The 27,936-nt window shown below is 42.7% G+C and overlaps 1 protein-coding gene across 1 annotated transcript in view; it reads left to right on the top strand.

Moving 5' to 3' along the window:
• TOX3 (TOX high mobility group box family member 3) overlaps positions 1-27,936 on the top strand; it is a 204,679-nt gene that overhangs the window by 51,972 nt on the left and 124,771 nt on the right. The gene's annotated exons all lie outside the window — the stretch shown is intronic.

The following is a 27,936-nucleotide window of genomic DNA, read 5'->3' as shown; positions in this document are numbered from 1 at the left end:
TTGTATGTGTGTTATTTCTAATCAAGTTGCCGAATGTTCCCATAATGTTGCATGATCGATACAAGAATATTATATGTTAAAATGCTGAAAAAATGTAATGTATTACTTTGTGATGATTTTAGTTAAACTGACAATAAATATGTTCATTCAATTCCACTTCTGTGATCAGGTATTTCATTAGAGGTGGAGTGCAGGATCTGTAAAGTAAACCTGCAGTTTCTGTCTCTTTCCAGCAGTGCACGTCACTAGACCTGGACTACTGTAGTGAAAAGACAGATGTGGCACGTGTTTATGTAAACCTAACCTTCTGTAAATGAGAGATGGACTATAGTCGGCACCTGCCAAACATGTGATCTTCTGTGTGTGCAAAATGCGTGTATTTTTTTTCAAATTTGCATTCGTGCTCGAAAGTGCCACCGGCTCTTTGTAGTTGACAAAATTAGCAAGCATATATTTTGTGGAATACTCTCAAAACTGACATCAATGTACACAGCCATTACTCGGTCTGTTGAGAAATCTCAGCAACCGGTTATTCTATTTTCCATTTGATTTGCAGTTCCCACTGGTTTTCCAAGTATTTTCTAGACTTTGAGTTGAGACTATGACTGACACAATTGGTTACAAAATAATGTAAACAAACAGAGGTGTTTGTTCCATCGTTGCATTTTTTTTTTTTTAGAACAAAAATAAATAAACGTCTCAAAATATGTCATATCCTTGTATGGATCGTAAGGAAGCAACACCGGCTCCAATTTAGCAATTTCACTTATGAACTGGCTATGAAATGACAACTATGACCAGGGGGAACGTGTCTGAAGTTTGGTGTTAAAACTTGCACCAAGCAAACTCACGAATGAAAATAGTTCTGCAGTAGCCCCAAATAAAGATTTGTTAAACATATGCGATCATAGAAAAAGCAAGTTAGAAATGCACTTGTGACCTAAAAGAGGGTAACCACATGACCGGGAAGCAAGTAGACGGGAATAATGGAAAGGTGATCTTCCTCACATGTCTGCGGCCAATAGCCACCTGAGGTCACATTTAACTCAATAGATGTTAAAGAGATGGTGGTGGGTCAAAAGTAATAAGCCATGGTACGATAAGTACACATGGATAACACAGACCAAGTATAAATCAAGGAACAGTGTTAATGTCGATTTAATATTGCGCGTTGGAATCCGCATTCTAGCTTCATCTACATGAGCTTAAGATCACATGCTTTTTGTATTTGTAGATTCAGGCAGTCTTCTGTGCAAACCAGACTCTTGTTAGGCTCCTGTGACCTATACTGTGGTCCTGTAATAGTACATACATCTGTCTCAAGGTACCGTATTATTTTATAAATCATGAAGTTGGCCAGGTCTGCCACACGTTTCACCTTGACTGTTCAGGCCATACAGATTGGGTGGAAGAAACTGGTCCTGGGAGATATGGGTGCGTGAGAGCCTGCTTCTCTAGACTGTAAAATGTCTAGCCACCTTTTTCATTCCCTTTTTGCCTCTTCCGGAAACTGATTACAGTTTGTTGTACTGGAGTGTGAAGCTCCTTTTTACTGGGGACAGGGTGATGGGCCCAAAATGGATGAGAATCCGGGGGCCAACTAGAGTGGTAGGCTATTTCCGAGACACTTACCAGAAGCCAACCGAAGATCAGGCTTCCCATATCTAGTCTTATTAAGGCTAGACCTTGCGTACTATGTAGGATTATTATTGCACCCTCACCCGAAACCCATTTATGACCTTTAGAAGATCTTCAAGCACAGGTAGAAGTCTGTGCTGTCCTCAGCGACCTCGAGAGGACTCTTTATTTCCTTTTGAGGATGCTTTGGTTGGAAGCGCTTGAGAAGGAGGCTTTAGGGAGCAGAAAATGAGTCTAGGAGCTTCTCGCTATCAATGTCAAAGCAAGGTCCGGTGGTACCCAGTGCAGAAAATTTCTTGTTACCCCCGACTTGACAAAATGACAAAAATATTTGTTTAAAGTACATTTTTGCCATTTTGTCACCCCTCTCAGTGTTGACACCCCGTGCGGCCCGCACCCACCGCTCCCCCCTTCTTACGCCGCTGCTCCTTATAGAATGATGAGAAGCCCTTTTAGCAAACTGCATTTGGCATCCTATGCTCCCATGTTTCAGATGCCAGAGAGGTTTCAACCACTTCTAATTGATGCGGAGGTAGGAAACCAAAACTAATGTTTTTGATGACTGTTGTGGAAAATACTTCTGTTTGATTTGGAATTTACAAAACATAACTAGGAGGGATTGGTGGACTAGAGGAAGAATGGGAATCACCAGTGGGGTGTGTGTTTGGGGGGGGTCTCAGAGCCCTTTACTGTCCGACACTGATCTTACAGGTGTGCTTAACCCAAGCAGTCATGAGTCCACAGCACCCAGAAACTTTAACCCCTTTGCTGCTTCTGTCGGCTAAAGGCCATCGCGAGCACTACTTCTGCAGTGCTAGGCACGTACGTTTTCCCGACTGGGCCCTGCCCACCTAATTAAACTGCCGCACTGCAGCGGAATTCGCGCCGCGGTTAAGATGTATCAGAAATGACTCTTCCACGTAATACACTTGTTGTGGCGCACAAGGCAGAGATTGTTCTAGTGGAAAGAGCTAGGACTGTGATGAACCCTTTGCAACCATGACTGACGATTTGGGCCTTATACCCCCTTCTATGCTTATGACGAGCTCAGCTCGTCATGAGGCACAGTGGAGCTCTGCTCATGACGAGCTGAGCTCATCATAACGGCCGCGGTACTCCCACGCGCAGCTAATTCCCTGCCTGTGCGGTGGTTCTATTGCAGTGGGCAGAGTGATGACAAGTCCAGCTCGGCATGAGCACAGCATGACAAGCTGGACTCGTCATGAGTACCGTGGCGCCACGCATGGTTCCCCCCCCCCTCCGCACCGCAGGGGAATTAGCCCCGCATGGAAGGGGCTAGACTAACTTAATTTATTCAAAGAAAAGGTATTTTGTGATCCCACTGATTCTCCATCAAACTCCCCATTCTGCACCTATTCTGACCTGGAATACTACCTTATATCAAAATCACTAGAACCTTCTACAAAGAGCAGGCATAGAGTCTTGATATCTGTCTATGATCTTTCACAAGTCAGGTGGCTGTTTCACAGGGAAGTGAAGTAAATGTTTCTATCCAGGCTAGGCTGCTTGGGCAGAGTGCAAAATGAAACTTCACTGTTTGTGTCCAAGCGGTTCATGCCCACATTCATAGATAGGAGGACAAGGTCATTGGTACATTTCTCAAGGAACATGATTTCAAAAATGCTCACTGTTGTCATGGTGATTGGTATATGGGGCACTTTAAAGTAAAACGTTGTTCTGCTTAAGAAATAAGGTGGGCGCTACCCTTTTTAGGTCGAGCAGACGTACTCTCAATGCGTGAGCATTGAGAGAGTCTGCTTCAGACCTAATGTTGCCCGTTATTGGGAATGTGGGACACCAATCTGACACGAGCGTTTCCATCGCAGTTTTCACCGCGGGAGCGCGCGTCTGACCCGCGCATGCGCAGAGTACCCGCGCATGCGCAGAGTAACTCACAGCCCACAGGCACACGGCACACATACAGGCACACGGCACACATACAGGCACATGGCACACAGACACTCGCTCACACACACATACCCCCCTCCCCCACAGTCACACACACGCACTCCAAGACACCTACACACACGCACGCACACACACACACACACATACACAGCCCGCCCGCTCGCACTCGCACATGCACATGCTACCCCCCCCCCCCTCAGCAACCCACTCACCGGCTTCCTTTGTGCGGCGGCTCTCCTCAGCTGCAGGGCCCGGCAGCAGGACTCTTCTGTTCTCCTTCGGCACCGGGGCGCAGGGTAGGCTCCTGCCTGCTCCGGTGCTCCCCTCCAAACACGGCTCCAATCGCGGCTCTTCCGTGGGAGGCGGGGTAGGCTCCCGCCCTCCTACTTCCTGTTTCCTGTTGTCGCGCCGGCCTGCCTGACTTCCTGGTTGCAGGCCGGCAGAGTGACGGCGGTGATTTGCGGTATTTATTTATTTAGTTATTTATGCATTGTTATATAGCGCGGACTTTACCCGAAGGCGGTATTTATTTATTTATGTATTTATATATAGCGCGGACTTTACCCGAAGGCGGTATTTATTTATTCATGTATTTATGCATGGTTATATAGCGCGGACTTTACCCGAAGGCGGTATTTATTTATTTATGTATTTATATATAGCGCGGACTTTACCCGAAGGCGGTATTTATTTATTCATGTATTTATGCATTTTTATATAGCGCGGACTTTACCCGAAGGCGTCAGAGCGCTTCTCATTAGGAACAGAAATGAAACATAATGAGAAACATTACAAAAGAACAGGTTGCAAAAACATACGTTACTTAGATAAGGTAATAGTGACAATTGTGAGCAAAAAGTAGATGGTTTCAAAAATTGCAGGTAGATGCTGTTTTGTGGTGTCTGTTCGTTTTCGTTGTTGTTTTTAATTAACAAGTCGCATATGTTCTACTTGCTCGCTTTGCCTGTGGTCCAATTCAAGGGGAAATCGGTTTTCAAAAATGTATATGCTGTAACCGACTGCAGTGAGACACATTTGCGAAAACATTTGAATACACGCGGAACAGTAAGACAGAAGAAATCCAACAACTTAGATTTTGAAATGCGTCATGTGGCACGAAAACCGGTCTAAGGCGTGAGCTGGTGTGTGATAATACGGTCGTGGTCATGGGTCTGCGCGGCCTCTCATCCGCCAGAGTTGCGTAAATGAATGGTATATGGCCTGGTATTAGTACAACCTTTGGTTTGGTGGCGCTTTGTAGGCGCCCCGGATATTATTATTACACTTAAATATTGCAGTGTAAATTCAGAACCATCGCATGTTTCCGCCCCCATCGAGCTTTTCGCTATGATACGTAATCAACGGGCCCTCGAAAAGGATCCTGGGACAGGGCCAGCTTGAGAATTCTTACCAGTGTTTGACTGTTTTTTTGCCTGGAAGCCAATAGTGTGCTGGTGCATTTGCCCCTGAGGTAAAGATGCGTTTATTTATACATAATCATTTCAGGTAAAATGGCGTCTGAACCAACCTTTGGTGTAAAGGCTGTGGCAAAAATGTTCTGTATTGTGCTGTCTCAACAGCAGTTAAAGCCGCTATTATTGGTATAGCACCTAATAGGCGCGGCGAGTCTGTTTTAAGCACTTACGGTGAGACAGACAAGGTGCACTCTCTTCTCAGGTGTGATGAGAGAGCCCATGCTCCATGCCACGCTGCGAGATGGGTGATTTCCGTGTGTATGTGGGGGATAACACTCACCTGCTACCCCCTCACCCCCGCTCTGTATAAATATTGCCTGCATTGTTTCGGCAGTGGGATGGGGGTGTATTAATCCCCTCCGCACACCCACTCCCCGCAGCAGGCCTGCTATTGCAGTATTCCCCGGCGACACAGACATTAATTACTCGTTCGACAGGAGTATGACTAAAAATGTAAAAAACGGATTAGGATACGGGGGAGCGTATGTCCTGCGCGCGGGGTGCAGTTCCCCCCCTCTCTTACTCCAGGAGGCATTTTAAATGTGTCGCCAGCTGCTCTCTTCAGCTGCACCGGCCCTGCCCGGCCAAGTGCCCGGCAGAGCGGCAGATGCCAGTGTGAGCGTGAGCGGGCACTGGAGTTGGGTGCTGAAAAAAATAACATCACGTTTTCATGTTCTGTTAGTTTTTCCCCTCCCTCTTACGTCACTCCCCATCTCCTAGAGCAGGGCAGTGCCAGCTGTGTGGCCCCCAGACCCGTTTGGCTCTTTCCTCACTGTCCGAATTCTTGATAAATATAAAGGGAATGATGAAGACTCATAAACATAAAGCTGGGACAATTTTTTTTTTTATTTTTTTTATTGCTGGAGGATTTTTTTTGTGGCGGAGGAGGGGGAAGAGATGGGAACTCGGAGGCTAAAATCATACCAGGTCTATAGCCGTAAATTGCATTTTTTTCCCCTCAGCGCTTGTCGCGTGTCTTAGGTTTCGTCTTCCACTAATAGGGTTCAGACGTGCCTTTCACAGATCCTCTTGATAGTTTGACACAGCGACCTTTTCCAATTGCATTCATTGGCGACGTGACAATAAAATACCAATCTCAAACTTAGACACGTCAGATATTTCAAAAGATTCAGTTTGCCACATGTTGCATGACACACAGATGCAGACAAAATACATGAGGTAGTAAAAACTATAAGCAACCAAAAATACATAAAGTAGTAAAGGTAATAGTGACAATGGTGAGCAAACAAAATACTTGAGTAAAAATTGTGAGCAACCACAATACATGAGGTAGTAAAGGTAATAGTGACAATCGTGAGCAACCAAAATACATGAGGTAGTCAAAAGTGCACAAGAGGAAATGAAAGTGACAAGTGTGCAGTTATAAGAGAAAACAGAGTATAATTAAAGGTATAGTCCTGCAATAAGTGCTAGACACTCAGGCTCAGGAACAAACGTTACATGGGCAAGGTGGCACTTGTGCAAGTATCAAAGGTAAAGACATGTGAGAGGTAGCAGCCGTGTGTTGCAAGGGCAGAGTGGTGTGTGCATGTTACAAAAGGGCACCGAACACCAGTACATGAAAATACTGCAAAAAGGCAGACCCTCCAATCACAGGCATACACTGGGAAGGCACTTCCATGGTCATGGAAAGTAGAAATTATCAGTAGTGGGAAGTCTTACTCACAAATAGCAAGAGGACGTGAATTACTTTTGGAGGTGTCTCTGGAGGAGGAGAACTTTGAGGTCCCTTTTGAATGCCTGGGAGGAGGCAGTGGTCCGGAGCTTTTTTTTGTCCTCTCGCGGTTTGTAAATACAAAACATATTGCATTACAAATGCTATAGGTATCACATTTGCGAAAGTTATAACTATTGGCATTGTAAATGACGAAGCTATTAATTTAGCTATTTAAAAAAAAAGAAACATAAATAAAAACTTTGCCATTTACAATACCAATAGCTCAAACTTTCCTAATGCGAGACCTATTGCATTGCAAATGCTTGTTTGGGTTTAGGATTTACAGTAGGTAAGCAGAGTAAAATAGGACAGTCCTTCAGTATAATTGCAGCGTGACTTGTGTGGACTGTCCCTTTCAGTGGTGGCTGGCATGTCGGTAAGGTGTGTGTGGGGGGGGGGGGGCGAATAATACATATAATATAAGGCTTACCTTTCTGCAATGAGGCAACGTTCTCCGTCATAGTCTCTCCTCAATGCAGGCTCCAAAGCCAATCCTGGTACTGCTCTCCTGCAAGCAGCACTCTGATTTGGAGGGAGCGGCCTCTGTCTGCGCTCCCGAGGGCACTGGATGCCTGCACTTGACCTCAACACAGATGTCTTAAGACAGCAGGGTTAAGAGGTTTAAAGTGCGCATGTGTGGCTGACCATCGCAAAACAGCCGGCCGAAGAGACCTGCACACTTTAAACAAATGCAAAAGGCAGCCTACCCTCCTCCCTGCTGCTGCCATTCAGCAGCAACGCGCCCCCATCCTGATTCTCCGTTTGGGATGGGGTAACGAAAAATAAAATGGTAATAAATTAGCTTCATTACCATTTTTAGGTTTCGCCTGGCGTCCGCTGCGCAGCAGCATTCGCGCAGGTGAAATCTTATGTTAGAACAGTACGGGGGCTTTGTCCCGCCTGCTCTTCCATTGCCATTGGAAGATAGATCTGTCCATCATTGCAGGAGCAGGTTCGTGGGCGTTCCCGCGATTTTTTACTCATCCCACCCCTTTTCGTACGTCATGCGGCGGTGGGCAGGTGTTTTTTTTTTTTTTTTACGTCATGTTTTTGTTTATTTTCGTCCTGCCTTTTGCAGGAGTGGGCTGCGCGATTTATGTTGGTTTTAAACGGAGACGAAGGAGCCGAGGTTTTGTTGTGTTGAAGAGGGGACGCGGGACAGCTGCTCTCTGCCTTCAGCCGGTGCCGGTGGTGGAGGGGAGAGAGCGACGAAAACCAGTTGGACTTGCTGTATTCTTCCCCGTCCCTAAGCAGCTTCAGTTTACAGTCAGCCCACCTTGTTTTTTCTTGCCTTCTGCCTTTTGATTGTGCCCGTTCCCGCCCCCCCCTCCCGCTGTCCGTGTCTCCGGCCCCACTTGTAAATCACTTGAGTTTGTCTGCTTTAAGTTAAAATTTATAAAGGCATAATTAGACTTATTTCCTTTGTCGCTTCCTTTTTTATTTGTTTATTTTAAATGTGTAGTTCGTAAATTTCATAGACCAGTGTGTGCGGGTTCCTTGCTGTTGGACAAGTCTACCCGCCGCCACTCCCACACAAGCGCCTTCAAATTAATTCGGAGTGTAACCCCATCAGGCGGACACTCTGGCGAACCGTTCCGCCTTCAGCTTTGCAGGCATGTCGGATATTGTTCGGCGCCTAAATGAGTGTTGCCATGGACTCGGCCGTGCTGCTTATTAACCCAGACGGTGCCCTTTGACTCCGGGGCCCAGCTGACGTCAGCCCGCTGTGCCTGGCATGGGTTGTTGGTGCTGCCTGCTGAATCAGCGCTTTTCTTTCACAGAAGATTAGAAAGCAGGTGCTCTACCTCACCCGGAGTCCGGACTGCGCTGTGTTTGTGACACCACGGGCGAGGAACCAGGCTCGGCCGCTGCCAGACTCGGCCAGGATTCTGTTCTGGCCAGTGAAGCCCGCAGTCCTGCTAATTCCTTGTCTAATGAGTAATCCCTGCTCTTTGGATGTGCCTGGACTGCGGATGGGGTAATTATGAGGCAATCGAGTAGGAAGGCTCGGGAAGGGCTGGCTGAAATGGGATGTCTTGATTTTATTTTAGCTCGCAGTCATCAAACGATGCGCCAAATTTAATTTTTTTTGTCACTGTATTTTTATGTCTCACTCAGCACCAGAGTGGCCATGAATTTTCAGTAGGTAGTTGGCTTGCAGCCTCAACCAATGGTCTGCGTGTTTCCTTTTAAAATTTGCAGTTTTCTTCATACTGTGAGGTTACCCCTCCCATCGAAAATATATAAAATCCATCTTTCCAATCTCTAAGCATGAAACGCGGAACACCCACTGTTGGATGAGATTTCAGACACAAGCAGTCCATATGTTAACTTATGACGTGCAGATGGTGTACTAAAACACAGTGATACAGAACCAGTAGGAATACTGCTTCTTCCATAATATGTGGTATGGACAATGTAGTTCTTGTTCTAAGGGTCTCCCGCCTGTCCCCACATCAGTGGAATTAGGTTGACGATCATAGTAGTTAGCCTAAGAAATACATGGATACATTGTGGGAGGTTGTTTTAGACCCAGGTCGTGTACACAGGAGCATGATGAGTTGCGAATACATTGGATCAGTGTTTTTTTAATTGTCCATGGCACAACGAGTTTATTTTGCCTATGTTCTTTTTTTTTTTTTTAATAGGAGGTGAACTTGTCGAGCTGCATGTTACTTAGCCTGAGCATCTACTCTAAATAAAACCAGTTTTGTTTTGTGACCTTTCCCCTTACCTGCTTGTTTCTTTGTAATACTATTCTTTGATCTACTTTCACTTGGGGCCGGCCCACTCATCGGACATTTTAATTTATTTAAGTGTATTTTCTATAGCGCGCAGCTACCCCAACGGGGTGTCCCGGCGCTTCAGCCGCTGTGCATGATCATACTCAGATGAGGGGAAATTAACAGAAGAGGAGAGTTTTTAGAGCTCTGCGAAATGGTAGTTCTTCATTAATTATACGAATAGAAACAGGCAGTTTGTTCCATAGGGCAGAGGCACTGACCTGAAAAGTTTTGCCCCCTGAGCGAGCTCTTTTGTATCTGGTAGTAGACAGCAAATGTTGAGAACTGGAGCGGAGACCCCTTGCATTGCTATAGGGTTGGAGGCAGGAGGCCAGGTAGGCGCAACTTTTACCCCTAAGTGAACGATGTGCAAGGGTGAGAGCCTTAAATTCGGCTCTTCTTTGGATCGGTAGCCAGTGCAATGCCCGTCGGTGGGGGGAATATGCTATCTCAGAGAGATACCACACACTAACCGAACCGCAGCGTTTTGGACGATCTGAAGCCTGTCTAAAAGGCCAGAGGCCAACCCTAGGTAAAGACCATTCGCATAATCTAGATGCGAGGTGATAAGGGCCTGGACAATCATTTGCCTCATCGTGCGCCTCATCTGTTCTACCCGTCCAGGAGTCAGTTACCACATAACCACACCCCAAGAGTACTGCCATGCTTCCATTCTTGATTACATGGTAGGCGCAAACTTCGTCACATGGCTTCTCAGCGCTAGCACATCCCGCTGGTCTGCTCTCCCACGAAGCAGGCGCGTCCCTGCATGTTTATCAATCCCCGGAGGCGGTGCCTGTGAGAGCCGGGATGAGCTGGAAACAACCCACACCTGCAGTGTGAGAGACCGTGTGTATGAGAGACAGCAGTGTCTGTAAGAAAGACAGCAGTGTGTGTGAGAGAGACGGCAGTGGGTGTGTTCAAGGCAGAGTCAGCAGTGTGAGAGAGACAGCAGTGTGAGACCTTTTATTTATGTTTTGGTTTTTGAAACATAAATAAAACAAATTATTTGCAATGTCAATAGCACAAACTTGCGTAAATACGTGACCTATTGCATTGAAAATGCAATACAAATCGCATTTGCGAGAGATTAAGCTATTGCCTTTGTAAATGACAATGCCATTTATTTATCTGTTTTCAAAACCAACACATAAATAAAAAGTTTGTCATTCACAGTGCCAATAGCTCAAACTTTTCCAAAGGCGAAACCGTTGCATTGTAAATGCTTGTTTTTTCTTCTTTGGGTCATTTCAGTGGGGAGACACCCCTCCACTATGATGGGATCAGCTTATCATATTTTCAGACAAGTTGTCAGATATGCCAAGCCACGTCGAACCTGAATGTGGTGGTTGTAACAAGAACACTGCTCTCTGTTCAAACAAGCGACTATGCCGTCCATGTCCCCAATCACTTTACCCACCATTCCCTATTTTTATACTTTCCTTACTTTTATATTTTATACCTTTTTGTTTCCTTGTGCAGCCAGAGACCTATTTTGCCGACTGCTGAATATAAAACTAAGTTTGAATTCTACTGCATTGTCAACCTTCTTTCCTTTCACATATTGTATAAAATATTTCTCGTTGTACACTAAATTAAAGACCCCTCCAACTAATCCTGTTGCTATGAAAACCCACGTTTTCTGTTTTTGTATTGTCGGTTATTTTTATCTTGTTAATTGGCTTTCTGAGAGCTGCCCTTCTTGGAAAATGAAAACACGATAACACAAAGGGGAGAAAATATATTAGCTATGATTGCAAACGTTTAGCTGTTGTGCAGCGGCTGCTTGCATATTTAGGCATAATATATGCAAGGGAAAAAGTTAAACACTAATTTCAATAATTATTTGAAAAAGAGCTCTCTAATTCAAGGTTTATGTTTGTGGCTTACACACAGTATGTGCAAATCAAGCACTTAATAACTATGCATGTATCTATTTCTCCCTGGGTATTTGCCCTTTTATGAATTCACATCCTGATTACATTTAAACAGGATTTTTTTCGGCTCTAGCAGAGATTTACTTAAGCGCACAGAATGGACAGTGTGTGGGAGGGCAGCCTATTAAAACAATAATGTACTTCTTTTTGTGAGAGTAGCAATTACTGAAATACAGATGAATTAGAGGTTACGTTTCTCTGGCTCTTAATCGACTTAATGTTTTATCACACTATCGCTGCAAAACAGTGAAGTAACAGGGCAGGGCTAGATACTGCTGTTGGTTGAATTTTGTTTTTTTAATTGGTTGAAATTTAATTAAGGCGATTCAGGTGACACAGTTGTATGTTGAGTTTGTGGATTAGTCTGGTGTTACACGTACAAAATATAGCCTAATGCACACTGTTGTAATAACCTCAATCATGCCATTGTTTTTTGAGTGCTCTGCACCAGACTGTATTAGAACTCCCATTGATTGATGGCTACAGTTAGGGTCTCTGTGAGACACCTGCGGACAAGGGTGGCCAGTCCCATCATGTGAGATTTCATTATGTGGAGAGCTCTTCCTGGGTTAATCCTCATTTCATTTTCATTTTATTTCATTTATATCGCGCATAAATCACCCGAAGGTCTCAGAGCGCTGGCAGGAGGCAGAACCCCTATGACCGACTGATCAAGGAGAAGGAAGACTCATCTGACTAGAAGAGCCAGGTTTTTAGCTGTTTTCGAAATTTAGTGTGATCGGGCTCTAATCTCAGTTGAATGGGGAGGGAGTTCCATGCTTCTGGGGCAGTTTTACTGAAAGCTCTATCTCCGTTTCTAACTGTTCGGACTCTGGGAACGGAGAGAAGGGCTTTACTGGAAGAGCGTAGCGTCCTGCTAGGGACATGGGCCTTGAGCTTCTGTTCGAGATAAACAGGCCCATGGCCATTTACGGCCTTATGGACCAGGCAGCAGAGTTTAAATTTTATGCGTTTATGTATCGGAAGCCAGTGCAGAGTCCTGAGACAGGCTGCTGAGGGGGTATGCGGAGGTAGATCTAGTACTAGCCTAGCAGCAGTGTTTTGGAGGACCTGCAGTCGATTCAGTAGTGTTAGATTGATGGCTGAAAAAAGGGCATTTCCATAATCCATCCTATTTACAATCAGTCCCTGGACCAGGGGCATGCACGCTGAGAGTGGGATCCATTTAAAGATCTTCCTCAGACTTCGCATCTGGCCGTAGCTATTTTCTACTGTTTTCCTGATATGTTCAGACATGGTCAATCCTCACCCGTTCTCTGCCCAGTGCTGCAGACTCTTTTGGAACATTCCGCTGCAAGGGTGATTATAGAAACCTTTGGCCTGCACCCTCTCAAGAGAATGTGGATGATTTAGTTTGCCCTTCGCCAGCCTCTATCTCAGATAACTTCATCCGTGGTTACTCTCTGGTCCACAACCCTTACACTTGCAGAAACTTCTTAGGATAAAGAGATAGCATGACACGTCAAGACCGCCTACCTTTTTGTGCACTTCTGTTGACAGCAAATGGTCAATCATGGAAAATGGAGAGATGTTGCCTACAGGCTTGAGCTGCCCCTTCATCCTGTACACCCAGGTTTGAATCCGGGACTTGACCCTAGACTCCACATCATGTGATTCTGGGCGAATCACTTGACTTCCCTGTGCCTAAAATGTGTGTAAAATGAATTTGTGTAATCTCCACTTCATGTACACAATCTTGTAGATGGCCTCACAGCCCTTCACATAATGGACAGAGCTGCCTTCCTTCACAGCTAGGTTTGCGTACTAAAAACCAATAGATTCTTATATACTTGAACTGTGGGTATCTGGATAGTGTGGTAATGGGACTAACCATCGTTCTTTTGTTCCTGGACAAATGCTTTTACAGTATCAATGTAGGGTAATATTTTGTTTCTTCTTTAAGTGAAAACATGTAAATCCATCTGAATTCGACCACTTTTTTTTTGTGGAATGGAGACACAGTACTTGTTAATCGATTGTTTGTTTATAATCCATCCTAAATATTGAAGCATGGTTTTAGTTTTGTTTAACCCTGTGAACTTCCCAGTGCTACACAAGTGTAGACTTCACACTTAAATAATTGCTGTCTTTGGTCATAGAAAACCTAGCCCGAATATGCCTCCTCCATTATTTTACATACTTTCCCCAATGGCTTTTACGAGCCCATTCAAATAGGGATTAACTACAGTTGGCCTCTTGCAACTAGGTGGGATAATATAAATACTTTAGACACAGATTATCAAATCACTGGAATTTTATTAGTGTTTTCTATTAAAATTCACTGTTGCAGATGATACTGGAGTACAAGATTGAAATAGGAAAAGTTAATTTCGTTATTGCATGCTGTCGAGTGATTATGACATCCATTTATCCCACATGTAACTTAGTGTTTATCATATTTTGGAACAATGTATGGGGTAAAAAATGACTATTTCACAGGTAGCGTGAGGAACTCCTATATATAAAGCAGCACATATAAAATAGTGCTTTTAAAATTTTGCAGTCTTTGAAGATGCACACAAGTGATGGAAAACCAAGTTTGTATTTATTTCATAGCTCTGTGAATGATCTGTTGGAAAGATCACTCCTAGACCCATTTTATAAGTGGTCCACACTGCCCTGATCCTCACCGTTGCACACTTTAACTGGTACAGTGAACTCATACACAGCCGTATTGTGGGGTGCACATACATTGTGATAGTGTGCCTTCTCTTGGAGCTTCATGTTTATTGAAGGTGAACAAGTTTTGGGAAGCAGTCAGTCCGCCTTTTATAGTTGAGGCGACAGCACAGCAGTGTTCATTTGAAAGGAAGGCTGAGGACACCATATCGGTGTGCAATGAGTAACTGCACTCGGGATCAAGAAGATGTCTGTGGTGGCCATCAGACCCCACTTCTTGTCCTTCCAAGGGGAACCCTCTTGGCATAGTGGCTGTACTCCAACTTCGTGGCACAGTCAGTGCACCTCCTTACGGTCTGTTTGCCTCTCCACCTGAGCTGTAATACAGCGCAGGTGCAAATGCCCTACTAATTTGTAAGGAGAATGCCCCTTAGAATCTACATGTGCACTACCACAATCCATATTACTGCAAGGGCTGCTTTTGTTTCTGCAGCCCCTGCATAAACCCAAAGTGTCCTGGGACCACCAAAAGCTGATTCATATTTCAGTTGTTCTCACACACACTTTCAATTATAGGGCTTCCGATATCCTAATAGTTTATTTTGAACGAGTGCAGCTTATAAACGTGGCTTTGTGAGTAGGTTCTATCTCTCAAATGAGTTTTAAATGTGATGCTATATGACAACGGTCAGTAGTTCGTAAGGGACTCAATGAGTTTGAGTAAAAGGCCCATATTCACAAACCTTTTACGCAATGCATTGCAGCAACACGTCTTCCTGTGTTTTATTGCGCAAGGGGAAAAATACTTATTTAGCCACTCATAGCAGCTTAAAGGTGTTTATTTTTGTTGAGAAAAAGGTGCCTTTCATATGCCAAACAACCTTTGTTCTGGATGGCGACCTCCCCTGCCAAACATTGCAACTCCTTGTCTCCGGCATAAGCCTTAGAATATCTGGACCAACATGATTGAACTAGAAAAAGCTGAACTACATCAAATATTTTGCATCCTTGTAAAGTAACGTATAGCAATCTAGGTTTAAAAAAAAGTTGCTTCACTTAAATCCATAAAATAAAAATCAGGCTCCATTTGTGTTTCTTCCTAACTAAACTAGATTGTCTTTGTGTCAAAAAATGTATCCTTTTACAGTAAATCGCTTAGAAGGGATACAATTGTGTTGAGGAATTGAGCTATGAGGCACAGCCTACGTTTTATTACACTTTGGGTATCAATGTGTTGAAACGGTTTTTGATAAATGTAGAGAGTGGAGATGTGGAGGCAAGTAACCGTCTGTAAAGTTGACTTAATCCCAGAGCAGTTGCGGAGAGGATAACGTTGAACTGGGTCTAAAAGAAACCTGCTTGCCTGCAGTCCTTTCGATTTCTGAAACAATCACATGTTCTTTGCAATGGGAGTAGAGATTCCTAGATGTAAGAGGGTTTCCTTAAAGGTTTTGCTAAGTCCTGTCAGTGAGCAAGGTAATAATGAAGCCCATTCGGCCTTGGTCTGGTAGTCCTTTGAGGTGTTTGAGAGTAGGAACGTTCATAGCGGATTTGTTGGCTAAAACATAAAATCTATGTGGTGAAACTGTAGATTTTATTTTTTTATTTTAAATTGTTGTCTAGCATCTTGAATGTGGCTCTTGAGTAAAGACCATTAAAGTAAACAGTTCTGTGGCCCTAGAAATAGCGGTGTTGTGTTAAAAAAAGGCCTGATGTTTTTAAAACAAACTTTAAATAAATGTGCCTACAGGATTAAAAAACAAACTGCAGTATCAATAATGTCGAATACCTTTTGCTTGAGCAATGTTTTTCTAGTTAACACATCCCATCAATTTCACCAGCTGTACCATTAGAGTCTACTCTAATTGCTAATATCTTGGATTTTACGGGACTAACACAAATATATTAATACATCATTCAGGTTTGTGCTAAACCTACAGTAGTGAAGTAGAGCAAAGGGCACCATTGTATTCTAAATGAGCAAAAGGAAGATGTATATGAAGAGAGATGATCTCCGTCTTTGTTAAATCCCAACCATATGGTGCATTGTGCTGATGTAGCCCCAGAAGATCTCCTATTACTTCCCACTTCCTGTGCTGTGTTTAGAACGTCCCTTCTGCATACTAATAGTAGAATCTACCTGTTGAAAGTGCGCTCTTCTTCTACAAGTCATTTTATATTCGTTCTTCTCGAGTTACTCTTGTTTGAGGCCTGTGCTTGCAAGCTGCTTGCTATGAAATGCCCCATTCAACAAAATGCATGGTTGGTGTCTTTGCTGCCATCTAGCTCCGTCTTGCATGCCTATTGTCCGAATGGCAACATACATTTTATACTGACAAAGGTGTGTGGACGTCTTTAGCTCGAGTATATTAATACAACACACAATACTCATTCATACAGTAACTGATTGCTTTGAGTGGAGAAATATTTTTCAAATATTTTATCATTTTCTACTTCCGAGGCTTTATAACCTAAACTAAAATACAGCGGAGGCTGCTGGCAACCTTGCATTTTTAGAACGACTATTGTGTACACACCTGATTTTTTTTTTGTTTTGTTTTTGTTTTTCCCCAGATCGAATTTCAGAAGTATGACCGTGTTCTAACGGCCTATAAAATGCTATATTGCAATGATGAATGTGTTTTTAAAGTAGGTTCATGTTCTATTCAAATAATATATAACCAAAACCAATTAAAGCGTACTCGACAATTCAAAAAAGCAAATAAGGTTCGTAAAAATCAGATTTCCATTTCGTAACGAACCCCATTAATGCTTCACTTTTTCCAGCTTTCTGTTCCTCACTTTTTTTCATCTTAAGAATCGACAACTAGCCTTATTTTTCGAACACAACCAATTAATTCATACAGCTAACGTTGAAAATGAAGTATGGTTTTCATCGTAAACCTTTTAATTGGAAATAATATATGAGATGAAAAACTGCTATTGCACCACAGATAATATGCTAATTAAATGGTTCACGAAGGGTTGCATGAGGTTAACTGTGGCTATTGTAAGCCTTGAAAAACTAATGACATTTTTATGTAGCTGTTTATTCTGCAAAGCCTGTGAAACAGAGGGGTGCAGTAGTGATATTAACATCACTCTAATAAAAGAGAGAGGGACCACGCAACCAAAGGGATGGGGTACCAAAAAGACTATTCAGTCAAGCAAAAAGTTCCCTTTGGGGCACCTTATTAAAGTAACAAACATTCAATACACGATTAAAACCAAAAACATATATACTAAAAAATACTGTAGTTATGAGGCAAAACACAAGTAAAATTATGAAAAGATCTGGACAATTTATTACACAATGCACTGTTTAAAAACAGTAATTCAACAATAATTAAAAAAGAGGGAAGGACATTCAAAGTAAGGAAACAATAAATTCCTATTGGTAAAAAGAAAGTAAATACAGAAAATTAAATTCAGCAAAAAGTGTCGGAATTATTTTCTAAATAGATGAAACAAAATCCTCCTTTTTGTTAATGCGACGCGTTTCGGTGGATCACATGATAAAGCCACCTTAATCAGGTTTACATGAAAATGTCTTCCCAACAATTCTCAGATGTTTTTATCGAAGCGTAAACACATGGGGTATATACCTCCTATGCTAAAAAACACTATCTCGTCCAGCGAGTTAAGAAACTTCTCGGGAACTGCAATCTTGCTATATACTCGGTGGCAGCAAATGCTGAGGTGAACCAGACCAGTCTCCAGGATATAGCTGCTGGGCACCGCGATAAAAATCAGCAATGGCGAAATGTGCCTGGCGTGTGAGGGAGGGGATGCCGTTCAAGCTCCTCTAATTTCGGACCTCGGATCCTGCTGGAGGTTTTCACGGCCGAGCCCGGACTGAGTAGCAGCATAGTAGAGTAAAACGGAGCATTCTTTAATCATCCAGCAGCGTTTTGTTTCCCGTTTTTCGACCTGTTCTCAACTTAGAGGTGTTGGTTTACAGCGTCGCGCTTTCCCCGCTTTCCCTGCCAGGTGTGGACGGCGCCTGCTCGAGGTAAGGAGAGGAAGGCAAGAGAGGCCAAACGGCACTTTAATGCGGGACGACAGAAGCTGCTTTTGGGGGGTCCAGCCTGCGGTATCTTTAAAACCTTGGTGGGAACTCTGATACAGTGGGCCACAACATCTGCGCTCACCCTACTAGAAATCAACGTTTTGATATCCCAACAGCCACACTCGACCCTGGTGGGACTCCATGTCCCAGGGTGCTCTCTGCCTCTAATCTGCCTCTAATCAGCTGCCTCAGGCGTGGGGGAAGAGCCAATCAGTGCTCAAAAGCGCTGCTGCAGCATGCAAAGGACCTTTTGCCTGAACTTTGTTGGGGGAGTAACGTCGAACCCTGGTGGGACTCCATGTCCCAGGGTGCTCTCTGCCTCTAATCAGCTGCCTGGGGGAAAGAGCCAATCAGTGCTCAAAAGCGCTGCTGCTTTTCACGCGGGTGCCGCAGTGTGCAAAGGACCTTTTGCCTGAACTTTGTTGGTAGTAACGCCGAAGGTATCAAGAAGGACTCGAAGTCCCAGGATCCCTACAACCTGCTGCCTAGGGGGCCATTTGAACTTGTGTGCCAAAGCTGCTGGGGGTCTTGCCGCTTACCTTGTCTCCCTCCTGCCGCCGCAGTTACGAACGCGGCCGCCGAGCGGAGGGAGACTTCAAATCCCAGGTGCCCCAGAATCGGAAGTGCCAGAGGAGCGCACGGAGGCATCCATAAATTCACCGACAGCACCAGCGCCGCTGGAGCGCCCGGGGCTAAGCCCGGGCAAAAGGCGGGCCCTCTGTGACCCTCCGTGGTCTGAAGGGGTCGGGACGGGCCCACTCCCTTGTCTGTACTGTGAGAAGAGGTAGAGTGACTCCATTTATTAATTGACTATCTTTGTGGTTTGATTTATCCTACTTTAATAATGTCACGCAAGGGGGACACAAACATTGCTTCAGAGAGGGGTCCGTGCCAAGGGCTACAAGAGCACCACTTGAATAGCACCAGCACACTGCCTACTGTTCATGAGATAGACTACAACTCTCCTTGCCACTCTCTACTCAGTATGCAATCTCCCTTACAAACTCCAGTCAGAGCGCAAAATCTGTCTTTGTGGGATGAATTAAACACCTTGTGCAACACCAAGTACGCCGTAGTGAAATCACCTTCTCCTGTTAAAGGCACCAGCTCTTCATGTACTAACGGTAGCTTACGGGATCCATCCTTTTCACCTATGAAAGACAATATCCAAGATCTAGCCCTTCCCCGGCCTCTACCCACTAAAAGGAAGCACTACGAGGACAATCCCGAAGGGAATCATTCCAAATTACAAAAACTATCCGTAAGTCCTACTTTACCTACTTTACCTGTCAACAATCTGCCTACTACCATGGAGTCCACAGATAAATCAGACAATACATTACTCTACCCCCAGTTGTGTCTATTGACCCAGATTGAGCATCTTGTCAAAGCCATAATTTCTCCACTAGTTGATAAAATCAATTCTAGAGGGGAAAGGCTCTCAGGGCTAGAGAACACAATCGTGACCATTCTGATACCTATCAATAATATGGTAACACCTAACCGTTCCCAGCCACTTACAACCTTGGTAACAACTAAGCCAACTCCTAAATGTACAAACACCCAACCTACATCACAACCACCCAAAATCCCAGCCCCAATTGCACCCAAAGCCCCTTTTAAACCTGCTCCATCAAGGTTCACAGGGATTAGAACAGAATTAAACAAACCACCATGTATACACCTTCCTCCAGAAGCCGTGCCATATGTGTCCGTTCTTTCAGGAGTACCAGCACTTGCTTTCGGGAAAGCCGAAAGACAGCAGGACCTATTAAATAAGGTCATATTCTGGCTGGGGAAAAATAGACCCCTACCATCGGACCAAGATGGCGGAATCCTGAGCGTTCGAAGGGTGAGCTGGCTGGGCTCGTTACCTAAAAACATTCCCGGGGACTTGGTACTGGTTAAATTCAGGAATAGGAACATCGTCCCGTACCTAAGATCTTGCCCGCCCCAAGAAGGAGATGGCTCTATATGCACTTGGGACCTACTTGACTTTTATCCTTGTACGCCAAACATTCCCCTGCTTACACCAACAGTAGAGCATCACCATCTGCTGGGAAGGGGGGTTCGTGTATCCAGTGGCATTAGTTTCTCCGCTCTGAATAGATTCGAACCATTACACAATTGTCGCAACTTTTGATTGCTCTTTGTATTACCATAGTCGATAATGATAAACTGTATGATTAACATGTCTTACTATCGAATTCTGAGGTTGGGCTTATGTCCTTTTAACTTGTAGTCATATTGTTATTGTATGTATGCATTTATTTTTAAGATTGTTTTATATGTACGCTTTTATGATTTTAAAACAAAATCGAATAAAGCTTTATTGACGGATTAAAATTCTTGTGCTGTTGAATGATCTTCAAAACGGCACACATTAATATACTTCGGATACCATCAAATCAATGGCGAAATCGGCGTCCCGTGTGTCGACATCCAGCCCACTGGCTTGAAAATGGGCTGCATGTCGACACACGGGACGCCGATTTCGCCATTGATTTGATGGTATCCGAAGTTTATTAATTGCGGAACCACCGTGACTTAGTAGCAGTTTCCTGTACTAACATACACTGTTTCACGTATACCGTGTGCCGTTTTGAAGATCATTCAACAGCACAAGAATTTTAATCAGATTTTTATCGCGGTGCCCAGCAGCTATATCCTTGAGACTGGTCTGGTTCACCTCAGCATTTGGTGCCACCGAGTATATAGCAAGATTGCAGTTCCCGAGAAGTTTCTTAACTCGCTGGACGAGATAGTGTTTTTTAGCATAGGAGGTATATACCCCATGTGTTTACGCTTCGATAAAAACATCTGAGAATTGTTGGGAAGACATTTTCATGTAAACCTGATGAAGGTGGCTTTATCATGTGATCCACCGAAACGCGTCGCATTAACAAAAAGGAGGATTTTGTTTCATCTATTTAGAAAATAATCCCGACACTTTTTGCTGAATTTAATTTTCTGTATTTACCTCCTTTTTTTACCAATAGGAATTTATTGTTTCCTTACTTTGTATGTCCTTCCCTCTTTTTTAATTATTGTTGAATTACTGTTTTTAAACATTGCATTGTGTAATAAATTGTCCAGATCTTTTCATAATTTTACTTGTGTTTTGCCTCATAACTACAGTATTTTTTAGTATATATGTTTTTGGTTTTAATCGTGTATTGAATGTTTGTTACTTTAATAAGGTGCCCCAAAGGGAACTTTTTGCTTGACTGAGTAATATTAACATCAACATGAACTCTAAAGGGGGTCGGTTGGGGTTAGTGTGGTAGGGATAAACTGGGTTAGAATGATTGCAGATTGACTTTTGACTCTTTGGTTACATTTTTGGCACAACAATAATGGAGGTCCGAACCTAGGAGTGCGGAGCAAAGAGGAGTGTAAAACAATCTTTTATACAATGACTGAACTGAGATGCAGGTGTTGGAACATTGCTGGCCTTAACCACTTTAGTAGGTGACAACTAGTATGTATAAACCCCAGATATAAGTTGTAGCCGAAAACCATTTGGCTTAGAAAGTTTGCTCAACATTCAGATATTTTGGTTATAATGTCCTTATAAGCACTACACAATCTGTTTCAATGTGGGGGATCAATATCATAACTGCTAGAAATCTGAAAGGTAATGTACTACAAACGTTAGCGGATCCATTGAGATGATAGGCAATCGCCCAGTTGGCAATTTATGGGCAAAAATGTTATCTGTCTAGTCTATGGCCTGAGTGATGATTAACTTGGAATGTTCGATTCATTATGGTTAGAACTCTTAGATTGGTCAGGGGACGCAATAATTAATGTGGAGTGGATTCTACCAGTCATCCCGCTCATCTGAGGATGGTTAAAACTAGGGCATCCATTTTAGAGCTTGTCCGATTGCATGATTTGACTAACATCTGGAGGGCCAATCATGCTACCAAATCAGCATATACTTATTATTCTATCCCACATAAACAATACTCATGTATGGATATGATCTTTGTCAGTGCTCAGCTAAAAGCGGGAACAGAAACTGAAATGTGCTAAGGTCACCTCTGACCGTAACCCTTTACTACGGACGTTTTGAGCGGATATGGGGGGGAAGGGGATCAGTGACTGTTCACGGTTCTTAGGCATCTGCTTTCCGATTTAGACTATCTTGCTCCTATGGATAGCTCACTTACGGAGTTCATTAGAGTGAATAACCGTTCCGCCCCACCGTACATAGTTTGGGATGCTATGAAAGCATTCTTAAGGGGCATTACGTTGCAATTTATTCTTAATAACAATAAGGCTTTACAGGAGAGAGAGGCCCAGCTTCGACATAAAATTGTTGAATTAGAGATTCAGCATGCTCAGGCCATATTAGCAAGGGACTCTGGAATGAGAGAATATATACCTCGAGTTAATAGAAAGATGGTGTTTGTTAAGTAGGGGGCTTAGAGAGAAGATAGCTGCTAGCTATCATAAATATGAAGCACTTCAGTATGAATATGGTGAAAAAGTAGGCTGAGTCTTAGCCTTCCAGATCTCCAATTAGAAAATTAGGAGCACTATTCAAAGAATTTAAGAGGACGACAGGGTCTTGTACACCAACCCTCACGCCATTGCTGAACAATTTACATTATTTTATCAAGGGATCTACTGTCCAGCCCAAACATTTAATCAGGTCGTCCTCAGCGAATGCTTATATGGTTGCGGGTTGCCTTGTCTTAAAGATAAACAAGCATTGGACCTTTAGACAGATATTACTGCTTGTGAGATGGAAGCTGCTATTAGAGCTTTGCCTGCTGGGAAAGCGGCCAGCAAAGACACAATTCCGATGAAATTCTATAACACATATATTGAGAATTGAGATTTGCTTCCAGAATTTATTAACATTATCAGGCATATAGATAAGGGTGAGATGTACCTGCTACTTGGAATCTTACCAACATCATAGTTTATTTGAAAAAGGATAAGCTGCCAGATGGTAGGGAGTCTTATCACCCTATCTCTCTTTTTAATGCGGATGCAAAGGTCTTTTTTTCTATGCTTTTAGCAACATAATTGGCCCCTCTACGGCAATATTTGGTATCACCTCAACAGTATGGCTTTGTGCATGGAAGGGACACTACAAGTCACACTAATATGTTGATTGCAGCATTTGATGTGGCTGAGAAAAATGGAAATAGGATTAGCATGATTATGTTGGATGCAGAGAGAGTTTTGATCGCATTGTTTGTTTTTGAATATCTATGGGCTATGATGGTGGCACAAGGCTTCGGGGATAGATTTATCAAATGGGTCCAATCCTTATACAGGAATCTTAGTCCTGAAGTAATACGGGGGAATTCTTACCTTAGATTTAAAATCTGCAGGGGCATCGATCAGGGTTGTCTGCCTTCACCTCTTTTGTACTCTTTCTATATAGAGCTGTTCTTGAAGTGCCTTTTATCAAGTAAAGGGATTTAGTTAGTAATATCTTGTGGCTTTGAATTTAAGGTTACAGCATATGCTGATAATGTGGCAGTTTTTACAAAAAACTTACTAGCTGCTCTCACCCAAATAACAGGCCAGACAAACTGATTGATCATTCTCCGTAGTTAAATGTAACTAAAACACACATAGCACTTAATTACGACTTGGAGGACCCAGTACCTGGAGACGTAGTTATGGCTACATATTTGGGTATAAAATTGAGCAGTATGGTAGAATACATTTTTAGACTCGACCTATGAGCCTCTAATAAACTCATCACTTTTAAGCTGTGACTATGGGATTGGCTTCCCACTGTAATAATATTAAAATGAATATCTAATTTCTGGACTGCATTCGCAGATCGCATTCGTAATTTGTTGACCGAGCAGGCGCCAGATACATCTATCATATGATATCAACTTGCCTTGGGGTCTGACACTAAGTGTTTCCTACACAGGTTAATTTTCCCTAATTAACACCATGGACATGGTCTGTATTTGGAAGGAAATAGGTTATAGATATTCCTTAGCGGCATTACATGCAGATACACCATTGTGGGGTAATCCAGCTTTCCCTGAAATATTTCATGATTCAATGGGGCAGGCATGGGCAGCGCTGGTTAAGATTTTAGGTCAATTGTAAGATTTAAATGCATTTAGTACTTTTTTCTTTGCTACAGGTTTCTTATGATTCTCATCCTTTTTAAAAAATATTTACAGTTGCAGGATTGTTTCATGCAAAAATGTAAGGAATCCATCAATCTTGATGCATTTGATGTACTACACTGCTTCTTTAGGGCACCTGGAAAAGTTTTTTGTAGTTTGCCGTATCAGAGGCTTTGCTCACCTTGCAAGGATGATAGTCTACTATTAGCCTCTAAATTGAGTTTAATGCTTGATTCAAAGGTCTCTGCATTTGGATCCAGGATGCTTTGGAGAAGGTAGATTAGTCGCTCCTTTCAGTAAGTCTAACGCTGCAACAATTTTAAACGATGCGTATACTCTATTATACACCTAAGCAGATATCTAAGTGGTCCACAAATCGTGGCTCAGATAAAACTCAACACCCGAAATGCTCCTACTATTCGTTTGACTTAGTGCATATGTTTTCTGCTGTCCAGCCTTACAGGAATATTCAGCTGGTAACATCTCGTTTTGGCTGGGGTTTCCAGCTGTCGGTAAAGGAATATTTGGATGATGTACAAATTGGGCTGCCACACCAGCTTTACATTGCTGTCTTCAATAATAATTTAATCGATGTATAGCTAGGGCTTGGATAGTGTTGTCTTCCCCGAAGGTTGCTGAATGGTGGGCGACTATACATCAAATGTAAAATTGTGAAGCAGCTCTTGCGGAGGTTAGAGGTCTTCAAGCTACAAAATGATGCAAACAAGTTTGGTCCGTTATTTAATAGGACTAAGCTCCGAGGATTTTTCCTCAACTTTTGCCTTGCCTGCGGTTAACTGTATTTTTTTTATATAGCCTATTGGGTATATAACCTCTTGTGTGTCACTCTTCTATTAATAGTATTTTCACAATTACTGCAATTATGTATGAGTCAAATAATAAAGAATTAAAAAAGAGACAACCCTTTACATATTCGGGCTTATTATATTTTCTAAGCAATAGGGAAAAAATATTTTCTTTTTTGTTCTACAAAGATGAATGCTCGTGTTTAAAACTGTGGAATAACAATCACTACCAACTGTTAACATACAGGACTATAGAGTTTACATAAATGTAATTATTCTGTCAGAATTTAGCCATGTTTTTCTAAGTTTGCATGGACAGGAGTTTGTAGTCTGGCCGACAGGCAGGCTAATTTTTAATATTTGTGACTCCTCCAGCCCTCGTTTTCTCAGTTAATCGGTTGCATTTGTGTCACATGGTATTAAGTTATTGTGCCAGCAAGAAGTAGGACTTCAATGACTCCATGTTAAGTTGGAGTTTGTGCTTGACGTGATAAGGACAGATCCTACTTCTCTGATATTGGCTTCACTGGCTTTCACAATCATCCAGCTTTACCTAAATCAGGCTTTACACTGCTGATATTGATGAATTCATGTTTTTGGCCTCTGCCAACAACAACAAATGTGAGTACCATTATATTTATTTGAACTGTTCTTGCTAGATCATGACTAACCCACCACCTATATTCAAAGGGATTTTTTCTCTCCATAAGGGGAGAGGTAAGTGAGACCTCTAGAGGAGGGGCTTAGATGACCTATGGGAGGGGGTTTGACCATGACCGATTTTTGTAGTGTTATACTGATTTTTGTACTGTTGTACGGATTGTTATATACTGTTGTACGGATTGTTTTTTACTGTTATACAGATTTTTATACTGTTATATAGATTATATGGTGTACTCGGGTACATAAAATGTAAATGACCTTTATGTAAAATTGGAGGGTCACAGAACAGCTAATATGCTAATCTCTGGTTCTGTTTTGTAGACTATAAACATAGAGACAAGTGCCTACTTTTTGTTAGCAATCAAGCAAACATCATAATGTGTATGATTACATGTATTTCAAAAAAGTCTGAGCCGTTTTGCTTCAGGCTTGTATCCATGTTAGCACTGACTAACCACAACAACATTTGCACTTTCTAAACAGTGGAAACTGGCATAGCACCAATTGAAAGTGACATATTGCACTAGTCATCAGTCCAATTGAGTCCAGTAATCATTACAAAACTGTTCACTGGTGCAATGCATGTAATGAAGGTCTCTTTTCAATGATCACTTGTTGGCCACGTGTTATAGAGTACTTTCCAAGATGGTAAACATTTTCAAATAGCACATAGAAACATTTAATTTCTACCTCTCCTCTTTTCCATTAATTATTTGATTTTTTGAGGTGTGACACCATTTTTCAATCGTCTTCCTGCTGTGTCATGGCAGGGATTGGCGTTCATATAGGTTCAACAGAACCGCTTTGTGATAAACGAATACAACTTGTATCTGTGTTTAGTCTGAATAATTATATTGATTTAATCAAGATTAGTTGGCAAGTCTAACCTTGGATCATATTGCTATTGTAAACCACACTCTTAATGTTTGGGGGAATTTCCGAAAAATATTATTTAGGTGGGGTATTTTCATGTGACTATTTAGGTGAAAGGTACCAAGAAGCATAGCTAATTTCTTTTTGTAATGCTAAGGTTTTGCCATTTTCGTCCCATTGAAGTGCATTGTGGAGAGGTGTCTAGAATTGAGGAATTGGAAAGGAACATATAAAAAGGGTGACAGCGGATTTAATAACATGTAAATCATTTGGTGGGTGTATCATACTGAATTGTGGGGCATGTTGAGGTCCACTTGTCATTTGTAAAATGCTGATCCTCTGCTGAGATTTGATGGATCATGTTTGATAGACTGTGATTCCTATAAACTCACAATATCTACCTCATCTGTGTGATATACATGTCTGACATGTTGAGTAGAACATAGGCTGCTGCTGTTGTTGAATGTATGTCCTCTAACACCTTTTTGTGCTGCCATTATATATTCTTGGGTAATAATTAAATTAATACAATTTAAAAACTTTTTTGCACCAAGTTCAGGGTGTCATTCAGTTACCTGTAATTACAGGTAACACTCTGACCAGTGGACCCTAAATGTTGAAGTGACAAACCACTCCATGCACTGGTATTGTATTTTCACTAACAGTTTGTATGTGGGGAGAATTTAGTCCTCCTTGTTATTTTTTTGTTGGTCCTGAAGAAAGCAGCTACACCTCTACGGAGGGTATCAGCTGAAACATGTCGACCCTCCCGCCCCCCCACACTTTCCTGTGACAGGTTGAATAACACCCTGTCTTGGAGTTTTTTCTTTTAATCCTAACCCCTTGATGCCCCATTAAAATTTGTTTTGGCATTCCTCAGCATTAGTTTTAGCTCACACACACTTCTCTCTTTTGCTCCCTTCACCACACCATGCTCTTTTATAGGTTTCAGGATACCTCTTTTCTCACAAAACATCCATTAGCTCCTCCCTCTCAGAGGGATTTGTAGCCCACACTAGGACTAGGTTTGTAATGCGAGGAGGTTGCCCTGTGATGAAGCTAGTCACCTTTGGGTGGGTGAGAGGAAACCGTCCTGTAAAAGGGACACTAAAGCACTCTTTCTTAGATCAGGCCCAGGGCTCTCTCTGGTGTTTTAAAGTTGTGATAGAGGGGGGTCATTCTCTGCAGCTCTTCAAACCTCCTCGAGCCCTCTTTTGTGTGTTTGAAAGAAAAAGAGTGAATCACTCCTGAACGCCATTTTGTTACTAT

This window comes from Lissotriton helveticus, chromosome 12 (assembly GCF_964261635.1).
Source record: "Lissotriton helveticus chromosome 12, aLisHel1.1, whole genome shotgun sequence".
Taxonomy (NCBI): domain Eukaryota; kingdom Metazoa; phylum Chordata; class Amphibia; order Caudata; family Salamandridae; genus Lissotriton; species Lissotriton helveticus.
The sequence above is the reverse complement of the archived record's forward strand: the minus strand, read 5'-3'. Positions and strand labels throughout refer to the sequence as shown.